Raw genomic sequence first — 17,437 nt, 5'->3', positions numbered from 1 at the left:
AATGAATGTCTATCGATGTCTTTTCTTTTTTTCATGAGGGCTACTCATCAATGTCTTCTGACTTGGGCTCTATTTTCATGGAGCGCAAGGTGACTGTATGCATTGGTAATTTCGTCCAGCGCACCCCTGTGTGCAGCCAATTTAGTAACCTGGTAGACTGGGCTGGGCCGAGATGGGCGTGGTGTCCATGTTTTTAACTTGGCACAGTAAAAATTTTGTGACAAAACCGTGTGTCAAATGTGTGCTGAAAGCTTACCAAGTCTGACCTGGTCAATTCTCAGTACAGGTGAAGTGCACCTGTAGTGCACCAGCGCAGTGGTAAATTGGCTGACAGGCGCACAGTGAACACACGTCACCAAAACCTCAAAGGCAGGTTTTTCAGAGTGTCAGGAGCATTTCAATACAATACAACAATCTCAGCATGTATGTTTTTGTATTAATTGTCCCATCACATCTGATGTCAGATCAAAGATGTCACGCATAATGAGAACTCAACCTGACGGCAGCTGAAAGTATGATGCCAACTCATGACTTCACATTTTTCAGCATCCGATATGGAGTATATTTTTGGCATCTCGCGTCAGTTTCTCTTATCTCATGAATCTCGTTCAAAGAGAAAAAAAAGAAGAAAAAGCAGATAGATCAGTGTACAGTAAGTCAGTCTGTGTCTTACAGATTGACTTGTGATTTCCCATATTTGTCTGTTTTAGTCTTTATTCTTAACGTGATTTGAAAAGATGGAGTACATTATTGCAAGGAGGATGAGAAGATACTGGGCGAGAATATACCATCAAAGGTTCTCCTATTGGTGATGACAGAGGAGGAATGCGGGTGGATCACAAGCATGATGCCTCGATTAGCCTGCTGCTGTGTTTAATATTGCCAATTTTGTACTCCCATTCATGACACAGGAACAGATTGCAAGTGCCCTGATGTGCAGTCTGGTAGGCCCTGGACTCTCGCAGTTATCGTAAAGGTGACAGCGCCTCTGACCTTCTTTGTCTTGTCTTGTTCATGAGTCATTCTTCCTGGCGAATTCTGTCACAGTCTTTCAGGGGCATACCTTTCTGGATGGTTGGCTGCTGGGTGACACTTAAAACGTTGCTGATATAACGCCATACAATGACAAGAAGGCAGCGTGGTTTTAATCGTGTTTTCAGTAGTGCCACGTCAGTCATCAAACGTACTTTTGGAGAGCACAAAATGCGTTTCACATTTTGCATGGGCCCCACTTTGGCTGATGATCATCCCAACAGTGGTTGACTAACTTTCCCTATAGCTCTACATCTAAGAATATTGGACTACTATATGATTTGAATTTACTTTGTACTTATAATATGTCATATATTACCCACTCGACATCTACTGCGACCTGGTCATCCTGGAAGGGAGATTTCCCCCTTTCTGTGGTCCCTTCTCAAGGTTTCTTTTTTCCCCCCAAATGAGGTTTTGAGTTATTCCTTGCATGGATGGGAATTGAGATCAGGAAATGTCATCGACTGTCGCCAGCTTGTAAAGTCCTTTGAGGCTCTTTTGTGATTAAGGGCTACAGAAATAAACTTGACCTGACTAGACCTGACCTGACTTGACTGGATGCAGGGACTACATTTGTCATGCACAGAGGTGAATGCTGATTGGCCAGGGTCCCCCAAAATTGTGCAGCGATGTGGGGTATGGGAATTTCACAATTCCGTTCTTCACTTTTAGCAGTCAAATTACAGCTCATACAGGTTTCAAGGTTGCTGATGTGTAGTCCTGATAGAAATACACCACTTGTCCACTGTATGTGGGCTTCTGTTTCCATGCTTGCTGAATGATGAGCTCTATCGTTTGATTCGACCACAATTATGTGGCTGTTCACATCGCTTGGTCCAGTAATTTCACATAAGTGCATATGAGATTTTTCACAACTTCAACAATATTGTTATTCTTCTTTTGGTATACAGCGGATCCAAATGTTCACACTAAGCTATGAGCATCGCATCTCACATGGGAAGGAAGGTGACTGTCATGTCTCTGCCAGTCTTTCCTTTGTTGGTCCATCAGCTAGGGAAATGGTAGACCCTTTTTCTGGTTTATCTTTGTAATTCAAAACACAAAACAAAAAGAAAACAAATGATTAATTAAACCACCTGATAAGGGATTGTACGCCTGTTATGCCCTCATTAAAATATTTGTTTGCGCACCCTCTGCTAAAACCTAAACTATGAGATGTCATAGTATTTTGTAAAGCACGATACTTCATGATAATGAAGTGACATATTTTGTCAGCTTTATCACATCTACTCTTCAAAGGTTTACCCACCTGCTGACTATAGACCGAACTGAACTTGCACACATACAGTATTATGAACCACAGTGATAACAATCATTTGTTATACAAAAATAAATAAATACAAGGGGCAATTACAGTATTTTTACAGAGTACCACAAATATATAGTGAATTCCTAGCCTGATCCGCTCATTGTAGTGTATTTCGATAGGTATACCTGAATCTAATTCTTCAACATATACAAGACATTTTAAAGAGAAAAGTTCTAGCTTTAATACACAATACACTCGGGGCGTTTTACTGATAAAGCCGAAGAAAAGTGTCACTTCATTATCATGAAGCACTGTGCCTTAAAAATATTACATCATGGTACTAGTACAACAACGACGTGCATGTAGAAGTCAGCGTGCTTGCAAACACAAGATGGAAGGAACCGATACTATCATCAAATATTTTCATGAGGATATAACGGGACACATCCCTGTTGGGTCTATTTGGTCTATTTGTAATTTGTTTTCTTTTTGTTTTGTGTTTTGCAGTTCTTGGCTGCAAAGATAAACCAGGAAAGGAGTGTATCAACTCTGATTGGTCACTTCGTATCACGCTCAGATTTGGTGCATTCCCTTTCCAGGTGGCATATTTGTAATTTGTTTAGTTTTTTCATGTTTCGTCCCGTTTCTTTACATTAGGAGATACCTCATTTCATTTTTTCGCAAAATGGAAGCGGAAGATGTTGACATATTTAGATGTGGGTAACGGGTACTCCACTTTCCTCCCACATTCCTAAAACATACATGTTTGGTTAATTGGCGACATAGAAAATGGATGAATGGAATGGATGAATGACGTTTTGGGGCTGACTATCATATATTATTATTTATCATTATTAAGACCTGACATTCGATTACCGTCACACTTCATTAAGTTGTTCAAAATAGTCAGATGAAAAACCTATACATACAAAACTGAATCACTTTGTCCCATAGGAAAATAAATAAATTCCAGACACCTGAAAATATTAACAAAAAATACATTTTATTGAAACTATTAATAGTTTTATTGTCAAGATCTGTGTTGTCGCTTTCCTGCTGCCCTCTGCCCTGTTGTTGCAGCGCACCTCTGTCTGGCAGGAGGCGGTCCTCCCTTGCACACGCCTGCTGACAATTTACCAATTTACCTCCTGGCCATTTAAGTGTGGAAGCCAGACTTACTCTTTGCCAGATTGTCCCTCAAGCTTCCTCATGCTACACGCCCTCTGCTCTACTCGGCAATGTGTTTACCTAGTCTGTAATCGGGCTTTTCGTCTCTACCTCTGAGTACTCGCCCGTGAGACTTATTCTGTTGCGGTTTTTGTTACTACCTGCTAGTTTTGCAAGCTCGACCTTTTTGTCAGCAGTGTTTTGTCCCTATTGCCAGTTTTCCACCAGTTTTTAGATGCATTGTTTTGTGATTTTGTTCTCGGCTCAGTACCGCCTATTATTTGGTTTTTCCCTTGTACCTTTTTTGTCTTTTTTTTTTTTACTTTTCCCGACTGTGGACCACCTTGTTTGTTAACTCTGCATCTTGGATTCCAGATCATCTCACGCCATTCCTGACAGATATATGCAGAAAACACTGGAAAGGTAATTATAAATGAGGAATGAACTGGATAAATGAACATTTACCATTCATTTTACCTTTTATTATGGCAATGGTTTAATTCATCTTGAAGATGCACACAATCAGAGCGAGCCCAACACATAACACAATTCCAAAAAGTAGTAGGAAGAAGCAAAGCTTATTAAATTCTATCCCTCATCTATTTTGCATCAGTTGTATACATTTGTTCAATGTTCAACAGACTTAATGATGCTAATACATTAATAATAACAAATGTAGTTGTTGCCAGAGGCACAGTCTTATAATGACTACAGACAGTGGAGTTATCTTTAAACACAAAGACGATCGGGGAGGGAGGAGGTAACCCACAGCATAAAATGACTTCTTACAACATTAACATTGAGCTTCCTTGGTTTGCTCTGATGGAACTTCTTTTTGATCTGGCAAATGGACTACAGTAGGTTAATTGGTTCCAAACCTGACCGTGATAAGTTAATTTGCTTGAAGTAGAATTCCTTGTAAATTTACTGATGCATACATTTAATCTTAATATCCTGACTACATTTTTTTCCATCTCAGAGTCCTGTACACATGAAATAACACCCTTACGGCAGTAAATTTGCACATGTTGACAGGTCTGCCCTAACCTGAAAAGGGAGATGCGCCGTGTCTCTAACAACCCCCAGATAGTTCACCACAACCTCTAACCCCAAAGGGGGCCTGCCCCACTATTTAAGAAGCACTGCCCTTACAGTCACCTTTACATTCCTATTATATTCCCAAAATATTAGACAAAATAAGATTAAATAAGACATAATATTTACTCACACTTTAGCATTGGGTGAGATCCTTGTTTTGCTCTTTTAGTATTTCCTTTTTGGATAGTTCTTGTGGTGGCAATGTTCTCATCGATATAATATTACTGACACCTAGTGTGTATCAATTGCATCTTCGGAATGCCTTTTATTTGTACTTCCTTCATTTAGTCATTTTTATGCTAGGAATGCTTAATTTAGGCCAAAATCCAACATGGCTGAGTAAACACGGGAGTCCACCTTTTTATTAATACCACAAGATTCTTTGTACGGTTAAAATAGAACCGTTTGTTATGCCAAATATTGTACAATAACAGAGACAGTGCACAAGAACTGAGGTAAGACTGAATCATATGAAAACTGGAGATTAAAAAAAATGTGTGTGTGTGTGTGTCTTTTATATGTGATCACAACTTGTATATGTCATGCCTTGGTAACCAAACTCTGACAGGCTGTCGGAGAGTATTGGCCTTGGACTCTCAGCTTCACACCTCAGAGGACCACTAATGATTCCTCTGATTGAATTTAACAGCCCACCTCAGCCGCAGTGCCTGATTAGTGACAATGTTTAAGGGTGAACGAGCAGAGATGAGTGAGGAGGAGGAGGATGGGCAGACACTGAGTGTGAAGTAGACAGGTAGGTACACTGATTTTTGTTCACAGATTGCAGTCCCAGCGAGAGAATGACTCAGTCAATGTGTCAAACACACGTGTTACTTTTTTTTTATGCTGATGAAACTAAGACAAATGTGTTGGATGTGGGAAAGTCAGAAAAAAAAAAACATTTGCACACACATCCGCCTACTGTATAAATTGATTGGTGGCATTCATAGTGTGGTGCTTTACATATAGTTCCGTGCATGACCAATGGAGTCTATTATGCATCGTGTGAATGGAAGAATCACACATGACAGAAAGCAAGCTATTTCCCTTGTGAATCAATAAAGTCTGTCTGAGTCTCAGGCTGAATCCCAATTCTACGCCTGAGCCCTTCCCCTTTGTCTTATCCCTTGTCTTACCCCTTAAAACCTAGGGGAAGAAGCCACTAAGAAATGGGACACCACTTGGTTATCATGACATCATCATCACCCTTCACGCATGCTGGCTGTGACAAAGGCAGAGGATGAGATATAACAAAATTGTTCCTAATGCATGTTTCATTCCATAAAGTGAAGTGCATACATTTTTGCATGATTTCAATGTTGTATAGCCTACCTCCTTTTTTAAAATAAAAGCCACACATTATACAATTGTAACATTAATGCAAAACTGTAATAAATAAGAGCTTACCAGCAGCACTTTAACAACATTTATAAATAGAATTAAAAATAGAATGTATTAAATATGCAGATGGAATGGAAATAACAATATCACCAACTTCAACAAATGTATAAAACTTATCAAGCATTATTTCAAGGTTTAAAAACATCCCGTTTCGGCCTCGCTTCCCATTGATGTCCACATATGGACTCACTTCCTGACCATTGAATACATAATAAATCATGAATGACGTTACGGTGAAAGTCAATAATTATGCGTAATTACTTACATCTTTATGTTTATTTCAGTCTCTGCACTTCCCTCTTCTCGGCTAGTGTTGTAGCTCCGCCTTCCCCTCCGTTTCATGTCTGGTGCCTGGTCGCCCTTAGCACTTACACCTTACCCCTCGGTTTAAAAAGAATTTGGACACCACTTTATTCCCATGAACGCACAAAACCGAGCGGAAAGACAAGGGCCAAGGGATAGAATTAGGATTCAGTCTAACTGTAAGGAGGAAGTAAGAGAGCTCGGAGGAGTGTAGCGTGCAGAAGGTTACACATTGTAAAGACAGTCAACCATAACACTAATGTCCTAATGATAATAGATAATGTATGAATTAATTTTGAAAAACCCAATAGAGTGATGTGGTAATTATAACTGTAGAGAGCTATTGGATGTACAATGTCTTTAAAGTCAGCAATGCTATATACAGCCCAGGAAAAATCATGTTTATTTAATCGCCTATGTGTGTTATATGGCACACACTGGTCCATCTACTGCTGGGTAATTTGTGTGTCCAACATTCTATATGATATTAGTTATAAATAACATGACATATATATGTATTTCTGCTAAGACAGCACATTAACACATTAATGTCACGCTGATTCTCTGCAGGAGGTTAGGAGACTCTTGTCCACAAAGTACAGTAAATCCTCCACATACTTATCACCTTATATGTCGAGTCTGCCCTTCATTGTCTCTGAAGATCACCACAACGTTTGCACTTGGGTTTCGAGTGTAGCCCCTTTTTTCCCCTCACTGGTGCATATTATATAAATGAAATGAAACCAACAAAAACAGTCAACATGGTAACAAGAGCAAAACAAGAAAAATATGCATAATTTTATTAATCTGCCATGCCCCGTACACCCCAATCCGGAACTTGTAACAACCTTATAGAAAGCGGAAGTTAAGCTTGTGTGTTTGAAAGAGAGAACAATGCACATGTTGTGTGTTTGCCTCTTCTCCCAGTATTATTTTTGGTTGTGCTATCTGGCTGTGCTATGTGAGTGTGTGAGTGTGTGTGGCAAGAAGGCCTTAGATGAGAACCTATTAAAGTGAATCCATTGTTGGTTTGACAGTTTCACTAAATATCTATTAGAACATGGTACACGGTACCTCATCAAAAGTAAAAGATAATAATCTTCAACAGTGATCTTCATTTCTTGTGACGTACTGTATGCAACAAGCACAAAAACAGGAGACACTTTTCCTCTCGCATCACACTTTTTTTGAACAGTTTTTGTTCATTTACTTTACGGAGGTCAGCAATGAAACTTTCCCCACCCAGCTCAGTTTGTTTGAAAACAATCTAAGACATTGAGGAATGGGTTAAATTATGTTTTCATGCATACAAATCTAGGATTAAATGCATGAAATTCACATATTATAATCATAAGGCCAAGAAGAGTAGCCAGCATAACAATGGCGAGTACATATAAAAAATGTGTTACATGTACAAGAGATGATGGGTGGATGTCATAGTGGAGGTCAAATGTGGAGACCCATAAAGTGATGACCTCTTTTCAAAATGCTGTATGATCTTGACACAGCATGTCCTGCAGACAGACAGCTTAAGGATAAATTGGTGTGTCCTCCTGTTTTATCCGTCAATGCAGTGTCACGACACATGTTCATCTCTATCTGCAACTCACTCTCACCCTGATAGAAAAGAACAGTTAAATAAATTGAAAAATGGTGCTTATTTCCGGGCTGTAGCCTTTTGCTTGAGCCCGTCTACTCATCTAATGCTGCTGTGCCCTTCCACGTGGTCTGGGAATTAGGGACCTGTTGTGTAATTTCTCTTGTCCTTCAGCAGATGAGACAGGCGGATGCAAAGATAGATGGAAAACAATTCTTGCCAAAACGATGTTAGACAATAAACAATACATGCTGTGTACACCCACAGAAGCTTAGGACAGACCTGCTGGTCCATGTCCTCAGGATGCACACAGCCTTGTGGATGGAACGTCCCTCCTTTTCAACACTGACGAAAGGGCCAAATAAAAATCTCGTGTGCGTGCTGTAGAAGCTGTACAGCGTTTATTACTTCCAATATCACCACATTCATCATTGTAAGAGGAGTCTGCCTGACTCAATTTTTCCCTTTGGACATCATTCATTATTCACGCAAGCTACTGAGTAAAGCTCTAAGCCAAGGTAAGGTGACTTTGTGCTTACTCAGTGTAAAACATAGTATTATGCCACATTACTCAATAATTCTTTATCGATAAAAAAGCAGAAAAATACTTTACCTATAAAATTATACACACACACACACACACAACACACACACACACACACATATATATATATATATATATATATATATATATATATATATATATATATATATATATATATATATATATATATATATAAATAATAACCCAATGACCCAAAACAGTGCAAACGACCATTTTAACAGCACAGACCTAGCACCGCCAATTGTGACTATTTTACCAGACCACCTTCAAACAGGTCTAAAATGGGTGTGATATCGCTCTGTGCATGGCTTTAATTCATGAAATTCCCAAGTGATGTATACAAAACATTTTGGAGTGGTTGCCAAGTGACAGTCATGAGACTCTCCCATCTTTTCAGAAACAAGCTACTGTTCATTCTATATTTCCAGAATGGATTATTATAAATAATTGCAATATTGCATTTGTCCCAATAGCAAGAAATGGTAGGCCACTAAATTAATTTTGGTGTTTCAATTATTTTGAAGAGAGAAGAATGGCTGCTGAACCTGTTTCTCTTAATGAGTAGAGTCTGAACACACTCCAGTTTGCAGTGAGACACAACAACAAAAATTAGGGATGTAACAATTTATTTCTATTTGACTTGTATCATGATTTGTGTTTGCCAATATGATTCCAGGACAGTATTCAACAGCATATGATCTGAAACAAGTCAGCAACTTTAAAACGTTTCAATAACTTATTAGCCTAAATTTCAACTGGTGTGACTGTTAAATAAATACCTGGATACTAGACAGTGCAGGTGAAGTTTTTAGATTTCTGTTGTTTGCTGTAATGGAATCAGGTATAAAGTCATTATGGATATAAACAAACAAGTAAACACATTTTAATGGCAAATGCATTCACATTTTATTTGAATAAAGTGCAACCAACTCTTCAGGTGGAATAAATCAAGACTGTCATTAATCTATAACTAATCCGTAACTATCTGATTAAACCTGACTTAAACTTCAATTTGATACATCATCGAGAAGACGATTCACTCTAGCATAAGTATTAAAAAAATATAGAACATTTAATTGCGGGAAATAAAGTTCAAACTCTCACTGTCCGATACCGATATGTGTAACATGACATATCTCTTGTAGAGCTGCTGGAAATGTGAATTTAACTTAGAGAGTAATAAATAAGTAATAATCAGTAATAATATATCTACTGTATGTATCTATGTGTACATGTACACCACCGGCAAGAGAGGCTGCCTTTCAAGCAGATCTGTGTTTATTCAGAACATTTTTACATGTGTGATTCCCTGTCTACCCATCGATATCGAGGCGTCAGCAGCAAGTCAAGCGGCGACCAAGGAAGTGGAGATTCAAGCCTTCTGCACCTGGGAAACGTGAATTCTGAGCAAGATCTACGAGCTGGCAAGAACGCCAAGATCTTCAAATTGCGCTTTACTGAATGGCTAAGAGGTAGCGTCCCAGAGGCTAATGTGAGGCGCTAGCTGACTTTACTAATGTCAGAGCATTCGTCCAGGAACACACAGGGTACATCCTGGACTGGTCATCCTGGACTAGCCAATCACAGGGCACATATAGACAAACAGCCATTCACACTCACATTCATACCTATGGACAATTTGGAGTCGCCAATTAACCTAACATGCATGTTTTTGGAATGTGGGAGGAAACCGAAGTATTAGAAAACCCTCACAGAGAACATGCAAACCATGCGGCCCCCAATCCTTCAATAAACTACGTATAAATATACTACTCTGCTCTGTTGCAAGAAAATAAAATACAAATAACTTACAAACGAGAAAAAAACATTCTCCACCATTTACTTAAAGTTGTGATGTGATCAAGTTATCGACACGTGTCTGCATCCGCTGGGAGCTCCACGAACCTCAGCCTGACGGATGCCAAGGCAAGGTGTCTCTGGCACCTCTCCACCCTGATTGTCCTGACCTAAAGTGCAGCACTCTGGATAAAACGGGGAGGTGTTCTGGCCGGAAGCAATGCTTCATGGGGGGCTTAGAAGTGTGGCGCGGGGGGCTTCCAGCAGCCTGGAAATAGTGCGTGAAATCCAACTCAAATGGCGAGCGGACACCATCACCCTGGAAGCCTGGCGGCTTAGTTGTGGAGCTCACACTTTTCCAAATAGTGCAGCGAAACGATGAAGGACACATACAAGTATGTATTCATGTTGACTGATTTGGTGTAAGAACACAAATAGACATGTTAAAAACAATATTTTCATTATGTCTGATGAGGAAGATAAGCTTTCACTGCTGTTTTCAACTGTTTGAAAGAAGTACTGTGTTCAGTTACAAGATCGGAGCTACACCGAGCAAATGTGTTTCAAATATGAACACATTCTTTATTTGCAGTGAAGTTCTGGAATTCAGTAACAAGCCAGAAGAAAATGTATCTCCATCTCCAATTAGTGTTCTTGCAGTAGCTTTGTCTTCTCACATCAAATCAAATGTTGTTGTCAAGTGCATTGTTCATGAACATGGTCATTTCTGGTGACAAACAATTGCAGCACCACCACAGTATGATACATATCACAGTATGATATCATACTTCTGCAAAACACTTCAAGAGGAATTTTGCCCGTCATTCCAAATCCTTATGTGAAACATTAACTCATATATTTATTTTCTTTTTCTGTTCATTATAACACAGGAAAACAAGTTCATATCACCTTGCTAGCAATGGGCGTCATGGGAAATACCAATTTTGACACTAATTTCCATTTACATAACCAATATATTTTAACATATATTAACCAAACTACCGTGATATTATTATTGTAGCTACTAACATGAAAACCTATTTTTATCTCACAAACTAACGTGATGTGTCGCCAATTGCTAGTCTTAGTGTTATTCACAGACGGAAGAGTGGATACCTAGCTTTCAATTTTGCTACAAAGACTAAACAAGATGCTCGTTTGCCGCCAGCATTTTTTACCTGAGGACTGGAGAACACGTCTTGTGCTGGAAAACACAGCCACCCCAAGGAGAGCGGACATCATAAGTGTTGTCGCTGGTGTGTTGTTGACAGGACTAGCATAAGTATGTGTATCAATGCACCTGGAAAATAAGTTTCAATAGTGATTTAAATCATCACAATATACTGCAACTATTTCATGTTGTCATCAGTGTGCATATTAATGTATGATCACAACGTGCTGTGCAACGTTTTTAGTTTTTTTTAGAGGACTTCATACTCAAAATAGGTGTATCCCAATGACAGCATTGTAAGCTAGCTGAAATTGAACCGTTTTCACAGAAAAAGGGAAAGAAATATGTGTTCATTTTTGCATAGGGATTGTGACTAGCAACTTCAACTTAGGAACTTAGCAACTTTGATACATGTTATTTTATACTTAAAATAATGGTTGAAGCCATAATTGAAACCATTCCAGTTTATGCCCCGCCCATTCCTTTGGAGGTTTTTTTCAAATGTTAATGCTAGGGCTGTCAAAAATAGCATGTTAATGATGGTAACTAATTAATTTCATTAATTCGTTTTTTTTTTTTTTGAGTAATTAACTCAGCCACACCAGAGCAAGCACATCTTTTGCTTATGACAGCAGATGGATTTCTCCAAACATCCCCATTTTATGACTTCATTCTGATCTGAACATATCAACAACAGTACAATTCTAACACCGTATACTGTCTGTATCATCAACTCACACATCTCTAGTCCATTCATCCTGGGAGCAACACTTCCTCATTCTCATTAAAAGAATGTGAGATGCATTCAGGGACACGCAACATCACAGTAACAGCATTGTAATGTGTGAGTGGGTGTAAATAAACAGCCAAACAAACATGAAGTGGATATTGTTTGGTAGGTTGGAGGTTGAGGAGCAAAGGGGACGCGGGGGATTTTGTGGATGGAGGTCTGTGAGATACGGGGGGGTCCGATCGTGGAGGGCTTTGTAGGTTATGAGAAGAACTTTGAAGTAAATGCGTTGGGGGACGGGAAGCCAGTGGAGGTTTTTAAGGACCGGGGTAATGTGTTCACGGGAGCGGGTGGAGGTGAGGAGGCGGGCAGCGGAGTTCTGAATATATTGTAGTTTGTTGAGGGTTTTGGATGGTGTACCGTAGAGAATACTGTTGCAGTAGTCCATTCTGGTTGTGATGAATGCATGGATCAGGGATTCAGCGGCAGAGAATGTAAGTGATGGACGGAGTCGAGCTATGTTCTTAAAATGGAAAAATGCAGTCCGGGTTAATTGTTTGTTGTGGGGTTCAAATGAAAGGGTGGGGTCCAGGAGGATACCATGGTTGCGGATGAGCGGGGATGGAGTGAGGGTGTCACTGTCAAATTGAAGATAGAAGTTATGGGTGGGTGTTGTGATGTTTTTGGGACCGATGATGATAATATCTGTTTTGTCACTATTAAGTTTAAGAAAATTTTGTTCCATCCAAGTTTTGATATCAGTTAAGCAGTTAGTGAGGGTGGAGTAGATGTTGAAGTTGATGGAGGTGGTAAAAATGTATAGTTGAATATCATGAAATGTGCAAATGTGCAAATTCAATGATTTTTTAAAAATAGAAACCAAAATGAAATTCCAAAAGATTTAAGAGTTGTGTTGTATTGGTAACTTATGTTTGTAGCATTGATCATAAATGATAGCTGGTCGTGTCCAACCATTAGCGCCAGTGAGCTTCAATCAAAAGCCTCCATGACACATAAACTACTGCTGGGCTAAACTGTGAAAGGAAAGTGTTACGTCGCGGGTTAGTCTTGGTTCCGGACACGGAGACAGGAGTCAGGTAAGTGCGTCTCAAGGCTTTTATTCGGCCCAAAAAGGAAGAAACAAAAAGCGATGGTGTCGGGAAAGAGCACCATGGAAAAAAAGACACAAGATAGGCTGGCTGAAGGCGAGCGCTGCTGAACGCAAAAACAACAGGTGTAACTAGGAAGAGCAGCGGCATGTGTATCGTAGCGTAGGTAGCACAGTAATCCGGCGTTGGCCAGCTGTCTGCGGTCCGCTTAAGTGCCAGCGGGGTGATTGGCTTCAGGTGCGTTCAGCAGCTCCGCCTCCAGCCAGGAAACGAGGATCTGAGGAGACACAAAAGACAGGGAGGAGACTGGGGAACAGAGCAAGGGCCCCAGGATATGACAGTACCCCCCCCTTAAGGACGGGCGCCACCTGGCGGCCTACCTGGCTTCTCGGGGAAACGACGGTAAAAGTTAGCAAGCAAGTCCGGGTCAAGAATGAGCGCCCGCGAGACCCATGAACGGTCCTCGGGGCGGTACCCCTCCCAGTCGACCAGGTACTGGAAACCCCTGCCCCTTCTTCTCACGTCCAAAATGGCCTTGACCGTGAATGCGGGGTGGCCGTCGATAAGCCTGGGAGGAGGAGGAGGCACATCTGGAGGGCTGAGGTCGCTGACTCTGACGGGTTTGAGGAGGGAGACGTGAAACGTGGGGTGGATCCCCAGGGAGTCCGGGAGGCTAAGCAACACCGAGGTGGGGCTGATGACCCGTTCCACGGGATAAGGGCCAATGAACCTAGGCTGGAGCTTCTTGGAACTGGTGTGGAGGGGCAGGTCACGAGTGGACAACCAAACCCTCTGTCCCGGCTTGTACTCCGGAGCTGCCACACGGTGGCGGTTGGCCAGGCGCTGGTTGCGTTCCGCTGTGCGTGCCAGGGCCATCCGGGTGTTGCGCCAAGCCAGGCGGGCGCGGCGCAGGTGGGCGGACACCGAGGGGACAGCTGACTCCGCCTCTAGAGAAGGGAAGGCTGGGGGCTGGTAACCATATGCCCCATGGAACGGAGAGAGACCTGTGGCGGAGCTGACCAGGGAGTTGCGGGCATACTCAATCCAGGGTAAGTTGATGGCCCAGGAGGCAGGCTGCTGGTGGCATACGCAGCGGATGGCCGCCTCCAGGTCCTGGTTCGCTCTCTCGGACTGGCCATTTGTCTGAGGATGGTAGCCCGAGGACAGGCTGGCGGTCGCCCCCAAAGCCTTGCAGAAAGCCTTCCATACCGCAGAGGAAAATTGTGGTCCCCTGTCGGAGACGACGTCGACAGGGATGCCGTGAAGCCGGAAAACGTGGGTGACCAGTAGCTGGGCGGTCTCCAGGGCTGAGGGGAGCTTGGGGAGGGCGACGAAGTGGGCCATCTTGGAGAAACGGTCCACAATGGTGAGGATGACCGTGTTCCCATTGGATGGGGGAAGGCCGGTGACAAAGTCTAAAGCCACGTGGGACCACGGCCGGGATGGGATGGGAAGGGGGCATAGGAGGCCTGCCGGGGCCTGATGGGAGGACTTATTGCGGGCACATGTTGAGCAAGCGGCCACAAACTCTGTGACGTCCGAGCGCAGGGAAGGCCACCAGAACCTCTGCGACAGGAGAAAGGTGGTGCGCGAAACTCCGGGATGGCACGCGAGCTTGGACTCATGCGCCCAGCGAAGAACCTCTGGGCGAAGGTCAGGGGCAACAAACAGGCGTCCAGCTGGGCAGCCCCCCGGAGGGGAAGAGTCCTTCAGGGCGTCCATCACCCGTTTCTCCACGTCCCACTGAAGGCCCCCAAGGATGCGGGACAGAGGGAGGATGGTCTCCTGAGGAGGTGTGTGCAAGGGCGGAGAGTACATCCGTGACAGGGCATCGGGCTTGCCATTCCGGGAACCGGGGCGGAAGGTCAGAGTGAAGTCAAATCTGGTGAGAAATAGGGCCCAGCGTGCCTGCCGTGGGTTAAGTCTGTGGGCAGAGCGGAGGTAAGCCAAGTTCTTGTGATCCGTGAGAACGACAAAGGGGACCGCCGAACCCTCCAGCCAGTGCCTCCACTCCTGTAGGGCCAAGACGACGGCCAGTAATTCCCTGTTGCCAATATCGTAGTTGCGTTCCGCCGGGGTCAGACGGCGAGAGAAGAAGGCACAGGGGTGCAGCTTCTGGTCGGCGGTGGAGCGCTGGGAGAGGACCGCCCCCACGCCAGTGTCGGACGCGTCCACCTCGACAAAGAATTGAGAGAGAGGGTCAGGGTGGACAAGAACAGGAGCAGAGGTGAAGCACGACTTGAGACATTCAAAGGCGGAATTAGCGTCAGGGGACCACACAAAAGGAATCTTAGAGGATGTGAGCCTGTTCAAAGGTTCTGCGACCCGACTGAAATTCTGAATGAAGCGACGGTAGAAATTCGCAAAGCCCAGAAACCTTTGAAGGTCCTTTCTTGATGTAGGAGAGGGCCAATCGACCACAGCCTGGATCTTGGCTGGGTCGGCTCGGAGTTGCCCCTTCTCCACCACAAATCCCAGAAAAGACACAGACGAAGCATGAAAAGTGCATTTCTCGGCCTTAACGAAAAGCTTGTTGTCGAGGAGCCTACGTAAGACCAGCCTCACTTGCTGGATATGCTCCTCGAGCGTGGCAGAAAAAATCAAGATGTCATCCAGATAGACAAAGACAAACCGACCCAGCATATCTCGAAGAACATCGTTAATGAGGCCCTGAAAGACGGCCGGAGCATTGGTGAGTCCAAACGGCATTACTAGGTATTCGAAGTGGCCTATGGGGGTGTTAAACGCAGTTTTCCACTCGTCCCCCTCACGGATGCGGACAAGGTGGTAAGCGTTGCGGAGGTCGAGCTTGGTGAAAAACTTCGCTGAGTAAAGGGAGTTAAACGCAGAGTCCAGCAAGGGAAGTGGGTATTTGTTCTTGACCGTGATATTATTGAGGGCGCGGAAATCCACACATGGATATCCTTCTTCTCTACGAAGAAGAAGCCGGCAGCTAGAGGAGAGGAGGAGGGGCGAATGAGACCCGACGCGAGAGAGGAAGAAATATACTCTTCAAGTGCCTCTCTCTCCGGCTTAGACACATTATACAGGCGTGAGGTGGGGAGTGTGGCACCGGGGTGAAGATCTATACTGCAGTCGTATGGACGGTGAGGGGGGAGTGACATGGCCCTGCTCTTGCTGAACACGTCACGGAGATCGTGGTAGGCGGAGGGGACCGAGGAGAGATCGATGGGTTCGGGAGTAGCGGCGCGAGTGGTCGGCAGACGGGGACACGCCCCCCTAAGGCAATGTGTGTGGCAGAAAATGCTCCAGTTAGCTATGGCTGGCTTCGTCCAGTCAATGTGAGGGTTGTGTCTGTTTAGCCAATTAAGCCCTAAAACCACCGGAGCGGAGCGCGAGGGGATGACGAAAAAAGATAAATCTTCAACGTGGTTGCCAGATAGGCGGAGCACAAGAGAGCGGGTCTGGTGAGTGACCTTAGCGAGGTGGCGCCCGTCCAATGAGCGTACAATCTTAGGCGTAGATAGCGGCACCACAGGGATAGACGAGCTAACCACAAATGCTTCGTCGAGGAAGCAGTCGTCCGAGCCAGAGTCGATAAAAGTCTTGATATCTACGCTGATATCAGACCAGGAAAGTGTACCTGGCAGCTGCAATCGGCTGACAGCAGACGTGGTCGAGACAGGAGGCGCGGCCAGAGAGATCACCGACGAACCAGGAGAGGGCGCGCCCGTAGCTTGTGAGCGTTGGCTGTCTGGGCGGAGTGGACAGCGAGAGATGTTGTGGTCGGGTTGTCCGCAGTAGATGCAGAGACGAAGCCGAAGGCGACGCCTCCTCTCGGCCGGCGTGAGGCGATGTCCGCCGAGCTGCATCGGTTCCTCCGGAGCCAGCGTAGGTGTTGTCCCCATGGAGGCGGACGGCCTGTCGTTGAGGTGCCGCTCATCGGGGGATCTCCGAACGAAGGTCGGCGCGGCGCGACGGAGGAGCCGGTCCTGCTCGCGGAAGTTCAAGCGCTTTTCGATGCGGACGGCCAAGGCGATCAACTCGTCCAGGTCGCTCGGCGTCTCCAGAGGGATCATGTGGTCTCGGATTCGTTCCGCGAGCCCGTCGGAGAACACATCCAGGAGAGCTGAGGGGTTCCAGTCGCTCATGGCTGCGAGCGCGCGGAACTCGATCGCGTAGTCCGAGACGCTGAGCCTGTCTTGGCGAAGCCTCAGGAGGGTCCGCGCTGCC

This window comes from Doryrhamphus excisus, chromosome 23, assembly GCF_030265055.1.
Source record: "Doryrhamphus excisus isolate RoL2022-K1 chromosome 23, RoL_Dexc_1.0, whole genome shotgun sequence".
Lineage (NCBI taxonomy): Eukaryota > Metazoa > Chordata > Actinopteri > Syngnathiformes > Syngnathidae > Doryrhamphus > Doryrhamphus excisus.
The sequence above is the reverse complement of the archived record's forward strand: the minus strand, read 5'-3'. Positions refer to the sequence as shown.